Source organism: Erinaceus europaeus, chromosome 13 (genome assembly GCF_950295315.1).
Source record: "Erinaceus europaeus chromosome 13, mEriEur2.1, whole genome shotgun sequence".
In the NCBI taxonomy this organism is placed as follows: domain Eukaryota; kingdom Metazoa; phylum Chordata; class Mammalia; order Eulipotyphla; family Erinaceidae; genus Erinaceus; species Erinaceus europaeus.
In genome coordinates this window covers 92,439,631-92,450,926 of record NC_080174.1, presented here as the reverse complement: position 1 = coordinate 92,450,926, position 11,296 = coordinate 92,439,631, and positions in this window count along the sequence as shown.

Sequence of the window (11,296 nt, the reverse complement as noted above, 5' to 3'; positions counted from 1 at the left end):
CACTGTGCGTGTCTAAGCAGGTGAGACACCCCCACCCCACCCCAGATAATACTTTTTGAACAGAAGTTATCAGCTATCTGGCTAGGTTCTTGGCTTTTGTTGTAGGAAAGACTCCCAGACAAGCCAGATGACACAGGAAAGAGTGTGGATTTATTGGAAGGAAGTACACATTACACAGTACACAGGCGGGGAGCAGACTTGCTCCAAGAGTGAGCATCCTGTCTCTGTGCTGTGTTCCCTTCTCATGGACCCTGTTTCTAGAGGCAGGTCCAGGCACACACCTGGGGCCAGGGCACAAAGGGCTGGGAGAACAGTGGCTCCGGGGAGACATCTGTCAGTTCATTCAATTGTATCTGAGTCCGGGATTTCTATTGGCTGTCTCACTGGATAAGAGAACATGCACGCAAACAGACTTTTTTTTGTCTAAAAAGACAGAATTTAGGTGAAGCTTTAAGGACAAGAGGAAACTAATTCTCACTAAGTATGAACAAGTCAGGACAATGAGGTCTGAGCCCAGTGTTCATTTGCTAAAGTTCTGTGGATAAGATCATTTTGTTTTTAAAAAAAAATTTTAATTTATTTATTGTTGAATAGAGATAGAGAAATTGAGAGGGGAGGGGAGACAGAGAGGGAAAGAGACAGAAAGACATCTGCAGCCCAGCTTCACCACTCAGGGATGGTTATGCAAAAAGGCTTTCATGCCTTCTTGGACTCTCAAGCATGAGGTTCTGAGTTCAATCCCCAGCAGCACATGTGCCAGAGTGATGTCTGGTCCTTTCTCTCTCCACCTATCTTTCTCATTAATAAATAAACAAAATCTTAAAAAAAAAAAAAAAGAACACATGTGATGATTATGATAAATTTGTTAGAAATGAAACAGGAAGACGTCCGGGAGATGACACAGTGATAACGCTTTGGACTCTCAAGCATGAGGTACCGAGTTTGATCCCCTGCAGCATATGTGCCAGTGTGATGTCTGGTTCTCTCTCTCCTGCTATCTTTCTCAAAAATAAATAAAATATTTAAAAAAAAGAAATGAAACATCTCAAGCCACACAGCTCTTTATTATTAACAGGTGCAGGCCAGGGTGCACCTGGTTAAGGGTACATATCACCATGACACAAGATCTAGGTTTGACACTTGCTTCCCTCCTGAGTGGGGGACACTTCATGAGCAGTGAACAGGACTGCAGGTGTCTCCTATCAAATAAAATGGAAAGAAAAAAAAGGCATTCTGCAGGAGTGGATTCAAAGTTCTCACAATGAGCTCAGGAAATAACCCTGGTTTAGGGTTGGGCCATAGTATTTTGTTCCTTAAGATGCACATGGATATTACAACAGTAGCCAAAACCTATAGAAGTCATCCTCATACAGTACATAATATCTGATTTGGAAATGTCTTCAGAAACCTGAGCTCAACATCAATGATAAAAAAATTAATGGAAAAATGTACCCCTGAGACTACATCAAATTGAAAATATTTGCTATAATCACAAAACCTATCACCAAGACAAAGAAATGCAGTAAAAAAAAAAATAAGAAAGCATATTTACATGCTATACATCAAAGTGCTAATCAGCAATATATGTACTCACAAAACTTATTAGAGTAACATGAAAAACCACAATAAATGTACAGAAAGACATTTATAATCTCTTTAACCAAGATGTTTAGTCACAGGGCAATTAAAAATCGCTCACAGTCCCTGAGTGTCAGATACCTGCATATTAGAACAATAAAGTTTCATTTTTTAAAAAGAGAGTAATTCTGGTTTAATATCCTTTTGTAGATTTACTGAATTTTATAATATCTTACAAAAAGATTAAGATAAGCATACATAGAAACTAGGCAGGGGGCCGGGCGGTGGTGCAGTGGGTAAAGTGCACATGGTGCAAAGTGCAAGGACCAGGAGAAAGATCCCGGTCAGAGCCCCCAGTTCCCCACCTGCAGGGGAGTCGCTTCACAGATGGTGAAGCAGGTCTGCAGGTGTCTGTCTTTCTCTCCCCCTATCTGTCTTCCCCTCCTCTCTCCATTTCCCTCTGTCCTATCCAATAACAATGACATCAATAATGACATCAATAATAAGTACAACAACAATAAAAAACAAGGAGGGCTGCAGGGTTCTGTGTCTCCCTTGCTATCTCCCCTGCCCCATCCATTTCTCTCCATCTCAATCCTTTAATAAATAAACAAACAAACATTTTTAAAAATCTACTATAAAAAGATAGAAAATCCCTTCAAGCTCCATCCAAGATAAATCAGAGAAGGTGGGTTCAGTGATTTTATTAGCTACATAGTATTCATTTGTGTATATATACCACAGCTTTCTCAGCCACTCATCTGTTGTTGATCAGCTGGGTTGCTTCTAGGTTTTAGCTAATACAAATTGTGCTGCTATGAACATAGGTGTATAGGTGTATCTTTTTGGTTGGGTGTTATGGTGTCCTTGGGGTATATCCCCAGGACAGGAATTACTAGCTCATATGGAAAGTCCATGACTAGCTTTGTGAGAGGTCTCCAGACAGATCTCCACAGAGGTTGGATCAATTTACATTCCCACCAGCAGTGCAGAACCGTTCCTCTGTCCCAACCACCTCTCCAGCATTAGTTGCTGCTGTCCTTTTTGATGTCTGCTATTCTCAACAGGGGTGAGGTGCTAGCTCAAAGTTGTCTTTATTTGCATTTCTTTGACAATCAGTGGCCTGGAGCAATTTTTCATGTGTTTGTTAGCCTTTTGGATTTCTTCTGTTATGAATATTCCGTTCATATCTCTGCCCAATTTTGGTTGGGGACATTTGGTTTTTTGTTGCTAAGTTTGCTGAGCTTTTTGTATATGTGGTTATTCATTTCTTGTCTGATGTATGGCATGTGAAGATCTTCTCCATTCTGATGTGTCCCTTTGTTTGTGTGATAGTTTCTTTGGCTGTGCAGTTTTTCAATATGATGTAGTCCCATTGACTGGTTATTACCATTTTCTACTTATTTTCTTTAAAAAATATTTTTTACTTATTTATATATTATATAGAGACAGCCAGAAATTGAGAGGAAAAGAGGGCTAGAGAGGAAGAGAGACACGGAAGCACCTGCAGCTCTGCTTATCCACTTGTGAAGCTTTCCCCCTGCAGGTGGGGACTGGGGACTCAAACCTGGGTCTTTGCACACTCTAACATTGTTGGGTAGTATGGCAGCTCCCCCTGGCTTCTGCTTAACCAAGCACCAGTATGCCTGTATAGGGATTGGTTTGATCCCACTCAAAGCTGTGGTCTATTTACATAAATCACTTTTACATTTACATAAAGCACCACCCTCCCTCCAGGGCATTGGTGGTTCAGTGGTCGAATTCTTGCCTGCTCTGCCCCCTCTACTTGTCACACCGTGATCTTTCACCAGTCACTTTTCTCTCCACCCTCTCTATGTCACATCCTGTTCACACCCTACTGGGAAGTATATATATAAAGACAACATTGTTCGTTCTAGTTTAGTTTTAGTTTAGCTTAGCTCGGCTCAGATTGTGCTGTATCCTGAATGAATAAAGAGATACTGTGTACAGCTCAACCATGAGTCCTGGGTCGTCTGTCTCCCATCAGTGAAGCTCAGCCCAACATAACATCTGAAGGATCCCTTTGTTTGTATGATAGTTTTTTTTCTAACTTTTTAAAATTCTTTTTTTTTAACTTTATTTTTATTATTAGAGAAAGACAGAGAGAAATTGAGGGGAAGGGAAGATAGAGATGGAGAGAGAAAGAGAGACACCTGCAGCCCTGCTTCACCACTCGTGAATCTTTCCCCCTGCAGGTGGGGACCAGGGCCTTCAACCCGGGTCCTTGTGCACTATAGAGTGTGTGCTTAACCAGGTGCGCCACTGCCTGACCCCTCTACTCCTTTTTTTTAATTAATTAATTTATTGGATAGAGACAGCCAGAAATTGAAAGGCAAGGGGGACTAGAGAAGAAGAGAGACAGGTGGGGAATGGGGACTCAAACCTGAGTCCTTACACACTGTAACGTGCGCTCAACCAGGTGTAACACCTCCCAGCCCCTATCACTTTCTATTTCTTTGAATACTGACTCAGTTCAGTGTACAGGTCTTTCATGTCTTTTCATGTCAGGTTTATTCCTAGGTATTTTACTGATATTGCTGCAACAGAAAATGGGAGTGTGAGAGTCAGGAGGCGGTGCAGTGGGTTAAGCACATGTGGCACAAAGCACAAGGACCAGCGTAAGGATCCTACTTCGAGCCCTGGCTCCCCACCTGCAGGGGAGTCGCTTAGCAGGCGGTGAAGCAGGTCTGCGGGTGTCTGTCTCTCTTCCTCTCTGTCTCTCCCTTCTCTTTCAATTTCTCTCTGTCTCTATCCAATAAAAAATAAAAAATGGAAGTGAATTCTCTGGATATCCTCTTCTTTGGATTTAGTATTTGCAAAAAGAAATGTCACTGATTTTTGTACACTCGATTTTGTAGCCTGACTCCTTGCTATACAGCCTAATAGCTTCCAGCAACTTTCTCCTGGATTACTTAAGACTTTTTTATTTTAAAGAATTGATTTATGAATTGATGAGAAAGATAGGAGTAGAGAAAGAACCATCCATTGCGGGGCTAGCTTCCAGGGTGGAGACAGACGACCAGGGACTCATGGCTGAGCTGGGAACGCAGTTCAATCTTTATTCATGAGCGGGGATGCAGTTCAAAAACCTAATCTCTAATCACAATTCTGTCCTATCTATCTCCTGAGTTGGAAGTGTCAGGAACAGGAAGTGCATAGAATAGGGGGTGGGGAGAATAGCATACTAACCAGTGGGGATTAAGCTAGTGAGAACAATGATTATATAAATAGACTACAGCCTCAAGCAGTGTAACAGAAGGGGTCTTAGAAGCAGAATTTAGAAGCATACAAACAAGCCATCACTCTGGTACATGTGTTACTGGGGTTCAAACTCAGGACCTCATGCTTCAGAGTCTAGTGCCTTAGGCACTGTGTCACCTCCCAGACCAGTTTTAAAATTATTTTTTATAGTGGTCCAGGAGGTGGCGCAGTGGATAAAGCATTGGATTCTCCACATGAGGTCCTGAGTTCAATCCCTGGAAGCACATGTACCAGAATGATATCTGGTTCTTTCTCTCTCTCTTCCAATCTTTCTAATAAATAAATAAAATCTTTAAAAAAATTTATTGTCTTTGTTTATTGGAGACAGAAATAGAGAAGGAAGGAGTTGAAAGAAAGGGAGAGAGACAGAAAGACACCTGCAGCTCTGCTAAGCCACTTGTGAAGCTCTCCCCTTGCAGGTGGGGACCGGGGGCTCAAACCTGGATCCTTGCACACTGATGAATATGGGATGATCTCACTCTCAGGCAGAAGTTGAAAAACAAGATCAGAAAAGGAAACACAAGTAGAACCTGCGTATTGTACAAAAGTAAAATACTCTGGTTTGGGTGGGTGGGTAGAATACAGGTCCATGAAGGATGGTAAATGACATAGTGGGGGTTGTATTATTAAATGGGAAACTGGGGAATGTTATGTATGTACAAACTATTGTATTTAATGTTGAATGTAAAACATTAATTCCCCAATAAAGAAATAATTTTTTAAAAAAAGGGCTGGGCAGTGGTGTACCTGCCTGAGCACACATGCTACAAGCTAAGAAGAGGGTTCAAGCGCCCATCCCCATCTGCAGGCAGAAAGCTTTGCAAATGGTGAAATAGGAATGCAGGAGTCATTGTCTCTCCCCTTTCAACCTCCCCATTCCTATTGATTTCTGGGTGTCTCTATCCAATACATAAGTAAATAAATAAAAGTAAAAACCCATAATACCTAAATACTTTCATATAAAGATATTCTGCCAAATATAATGATATCATTACAGGAATTTTGCATGCATTAATTGAACTTCTATTTGTTAGTAACAACTTTTGGCTTTGTGTTGAAATATATTTCACTGAAAATACTGATCTTCTCTGGAAGGGCTAACTCTAAGTATCATAAAAATATAGATATTTGGGGGTTGGGCAGTGGCGCAGTGGGTTAAGCGTATGTGGCACAAAGCGCAGGGACCGGCATAAGGATCCCGGTTCGAGCCCCCGGCTCCCCACCTGCAGGGGAGTCGCTTCACAGGCAGTGAAGCAAGTCTGCAGGTGTCTATCTTTCTCTCCCCTCTCTCTCTGTATTCCCCTCCTCTCTCTATTTCTCTGTCCTATCCAACAACGAATTGCGTCAACAAGGGCAATAATAATAACCACAACGAAGCTACAACAAGGGCAACAAAAGGGGGGAAAAATAGCCTCCAGGAGCAGTGGTTTCATGGTGCAGGCACCTAGCCCAGCAATAACCCTGGAGGAGGAAAAAAAAAAAAGAAAAAATATATATAGATATTTGCAAAGATCCCGGTTCGGAGCCTTCGGCACCCAACCTGCAGGGGGGCGTTGCTTCACAGGTGGTGAAGCAAGTCTTTCTCTCCCCCTCTGTCTTCCCCTCCTCTCTCCATTTCTCTCTGTCCTATCTAACAATGACTACATCAATAACTTTAACAACAAATAATAACTACAACAACAATAAAAAACAAGGACATCAAAAGAGGATAAATAAAAAATATTTAAAATATATATATAGATAGTCATACATTGAAGATATTCTTATTGCTTCCAAGTGTACTATCTTATAAATACTTAGCAACTTTGCTCTCTTTTAAAAATTTACATTTACTTTTTACATGTCAGAAAGATTTTCCTATAAAGTGGAGAAAAGACAGATAATGTAGAACACCATTATGGTCCTCAGTGACTCAGATGGGAACTTAAGTCATGTACATCACATACATCACACTGGAGTCACTTGTCCAACTCTTCTATAAACTAGTCATGAGGTATTTTTGATTTGCTTATTTAAAAAATTGATCTATTTGTGGCAGTGACTATAACTTTCATTTTCTGAATGAACTGTATTAAAAGGGGTCATATGCAATTGCTAAGTCAGTAGAGAGCATACCATTAAGAACCCATGAATCTCCTTATACAGGGAAACCATGTAGGCAAATGATCTCAGTAAATTACAGAGACAAAACTTTTGAAAACACAGTAGCTTCTTAGGTGGTACATCCCACTTTATTGTAAATTTAACTCTCACCTTTGTTTATTACCATGCAAGATATGCTGCCCTTTGGTGGAATGTTCTTCAATCTTTTCTAAAATTACAAAATATAAAACGTATTAGAAACTATACAAATAGATTGAATTCTTGATCCCTCATGAGTCACAATAAAACCTTGCTCACTGAACAGTATAGCCATTTCTACACTGGTGATCAAAAAATGATTTATCTTCTAGTTGAAAAATTAAGGCGATTAGAGTTACTTATGGAAAGAAAGTTCCTCAAATTTTCACACATCACATCTCTGTAGAGTTTCTTCTCTGAAGAATTTAATAGTGCCCACTCCTCTTGAGTGAAAATCACAGTTACATCTTCATAGGTTACTGAGGCCTAAAATATGTGCAATGTGATCATGTGAGAAAATGCGAGCAACAGCAGATTAGCCATTCAGTCTCTACTTTAGGAAGCCTGTGAATGATTGTCTCATCTGCAAACATGTCTTTGGTGACTTGAAAACCAAATACCTCTTAATCATGCTCTAGAAGGTGGTACATTCATTAGAACACTGGGCAATAGAAAACTGTTTTGCACCACATGCACTTAACCCGCAGTGCTACTGCCTGACTCCCATACATTTGCAACAAAATTTTTTCAAGAAATAATCTTCAAAACTATAAATTGCTGTGAAATAAAGATATAAGGCAAACAAAAATGTTGATTACTGGTGGATTATTAATGATTTTCTAAACTAAATGACCATTTTGAAAGTTGCATATAAATGCTATGCAGCCTCCATCAAAATCCCTAAGAACATGTTTAGAGCAAGACAATGATGCTGAAAAGTGAATAGGTGAAGTCTATAAAAAATGATGTTGGGGGAAAATGAGTCAGTCACCGCAAGCATATAAAAACCAAACAACACCATCACATGACAAAATGGGTCAACTCAAAATACATAAGCACTTGGTGGTTAGACTAGTCTCCAAAAAATCTACAGAAGTCATCCTCAGTACAGAACATAATATTTGAATGGGAAATGTCTTCAGAGACCTGAGCTCAACATCAAAGATAAATAAATAAATGGACAAGTGAACCACTGAGACTACAACAAACTGAAAATATTTGGTATAATGACAAGACCTATCACCAAGACAAAGAGATGCAGTAATAAAAATAAAACATATTTACATGCTATATCAAAGGGCTAATCAGCAATATATGTTCTCACACAACTCAGTAGAGTAACATAAATAACCACAGTAAATGTGCAGAAAGAAATATAGTCTCTTTAACCAAGAAGATGTTTAGTCACAGGGCAATTAAAAATCTCTCATGGGAGTCAGGCAGTAGCGCAGTGTTTAAGCGCAGGTAACGCAAAGGGCAAGGACCGACATAAGGATACATTAGAATATTAATGTATAAGGAGTCTGAACCTAGCGCTGTGATTTCTGCCCAAACTTACACTAGAATAATATTAATCTATAAGGTATATGAACTTAGAATACTAAAGTGTATATATGAAACAATATGTACTTGAAATAATAATATGTACATGAAACAATAAGTGTGTACTTAAGACATATAAGAAGTGTGAGAATATTAAGTGTGAAAGTATTCCTCTGAGTGTGAGATCTTTAAATAGGCTGGAAATATGAGGATAAGTTGTTTCAGTTTAGAGTGTTTGTTAGAGTTAAAGTGAATATTCCTGTGTGAGAAGATTATTTTGAATTTGAAATGTTAAAATGCTTACTTGAGTGATGTAACACTATTAAAATTAAGTGCTAAGATACTCTAGAGTTTTTTTAATATTTATTTTATTTATTTATTCCCTTTTGTTGCCCTTGTTGAATACTCTTGAGTTTTAAGTGACAAAGGAAAGTGAAAGATAAAACTTAGAACCTTGGTCCCCAAGTCCTGCAGGCCTGCATAGATAAGTCCTATGCAGGATAAACGCCCAGAAATGGCCCTTTATCTTACACAGGCGAAAGATAAAGTCCAGTGCAGAGCAAACTTTATGTGGCCCCCATAGTTCTTTGAAATGCCCCTGCAGGCCAGCATAAGATAAAGTCTTGTGCAAGGCAAGCTCAATGCAGCCCCTGGGTTCTCTGAAATGCTCCTTACACCAGCATAAGATAAAGTCCTGTGCAGGGCAAGCCCTACATCTGTATTGCCTGATAAAGTTAGACCTTCATGTCAGGAAGACCCCAATTCTCATTGGCTGGAAATTAACTATCCACACCCCAGTCTAGCTCAGGGATAAAAGCCACAGACATTCGGACATGGATGGCAACTTTTGAACTGCCTGCTAGTCGGTAAATTCAGAAGCCCCATCCGGCATATCCCATGGCAATCAACACACCAAAGGACAGGGAGGTGCTTGCAGATTCCCTACCAGACCAAGAAAGGAACCAGCTACTTGGAACAGAACCGGAACTGATCAGGACAAACCCAGGACCTATCCAGACCAGAATCAGGACCCATCCTGACCAGAACTCTGCCTGGAGCAGCTTGTTAACCTGAGGACATAATTTGTCCTGGCCTTACCTGTGCACCTACCTGTTTTATACTGAGGAGGTATTTGGATACATAATTGTAATTATAAGAATTTGATGTCAGGAATATTAAGATTTCTAAACTGCGTTTCAATAACATTTTATTGTTAGAATGTGATGTTAGAGTGTAACGTGGTGTTAGCTCACCATCTAGAGTCAATAAATGAGCACTGCAGCAGAATTCTTTACCCCATTAAAGTAATTAATAGTAGGGTATATTTCTGTCTATGCCCACAATTTCTAAAGCTGTGCAGAGCCCCCACATTTAGTACTAGTATCACAAAAGAGTAAACTGTCTTAGAAATATTTCTAATTCTTTGTGCCTGTTTTCAAAGCAGTTTGTAAAAATTCATAGAAACTTACACAGAAGGGTGGGGGTACATAGCACAATGGTTATGCAAAGAGACTCTCATGCCTGAGGCTCTGAAGTCCCAGGATCAATCCTTACACCACCATAAGCCAGAGCTGAGCAGTGCTCTAGTAATAATAAAGCAAGCAAGCAGACAAGCAAGCAAGTAAGAAATTAGCACAGAAAAGGGCCATGTTCACATGAACTCTACATCAGGGAATATGACCATAGCTGATGGGGGGAGGGGTGTATGGAAAAATTAATCAGATGGTGTCTTGGGTCTCAGTCCGTCCTTCTCCCATCCCCATCTGCAGCGGAAGTTTCACGGGCCGAGACAAGGCTTCAGTGTCTCTCTTCTGCTGTTCCCCCCCCCCCGTAGATCTTCCTTCCTTTTATTTTTGATATTTTATTTATTGCGCGGCAGGCGGTAGCACAGCAGGTTAAGAGCAGGTGGCACAAAGTCCAGTGTGAGGATCCCCGTTCAAGCCCCCGGCTCCCCACCTGCAGGAGAGTCGCATCATAGGCAGGGAAGCAGGTCAGCAGGTGTCTGTCTTTCTCTCCCTTTGGCCTTCCCCTCCTCTCTCCATTTCTCTTTGTCCTACCCAACAACAACGTTAATGACAACAACAATAATAATGAAAACAAGAGCAACAAAGTGGGAAAAAATGGCCTCCAGGAGCAGTGGATTTGTAGTGCAGGCACTGAGCCACACTGATAACCATGGAGGCAAAAAAAAAAAAAAACTTATTTATTAATGAGAAAGACTGGAGGAGGAGAAAGAACCAGACAACACTCTGGCACATGTCCTGCTGGGGATCCGACTCAGGACCTCATGCTTGAGAGTCCAAAGCCCCATCACTGCGCCATCTCCTGGACACTCCCTTTGTGTTTCTATCTATCCACAAATAAAGCATTTGGGGAAGTCGCAAAAGCTACTAATAATTTTATTTCTGTGAGCAAAATTCTGGAGCCATAGAAAAGGATGACCAAACATTTCTGATGCCGAGACCTGGCCCAGACCGGCAGCAGGGCAGCACATGAGGCGGCCGCAGAGTCGCTGCACAGGATCCTGCAGCGGGACCAGCTCCAGAAGGCCAGTCCTGGCAGGCCACAGACATGCAGCTGGCGGCCACCATCGAAAGAGTGAACAAAATCGACAAACCTTTAGCCAGACTCACAAAACAAAAAAGGGAGAAGATCCAAATAAATCAGAGAGTAAATGAAAGAGGGGATACCACAACAGACACCACAGAAATTCAACATATCATGTGAGGCTTCTATGTACAACTATACGCCACCAAGCTAGAGAACCTGGAAG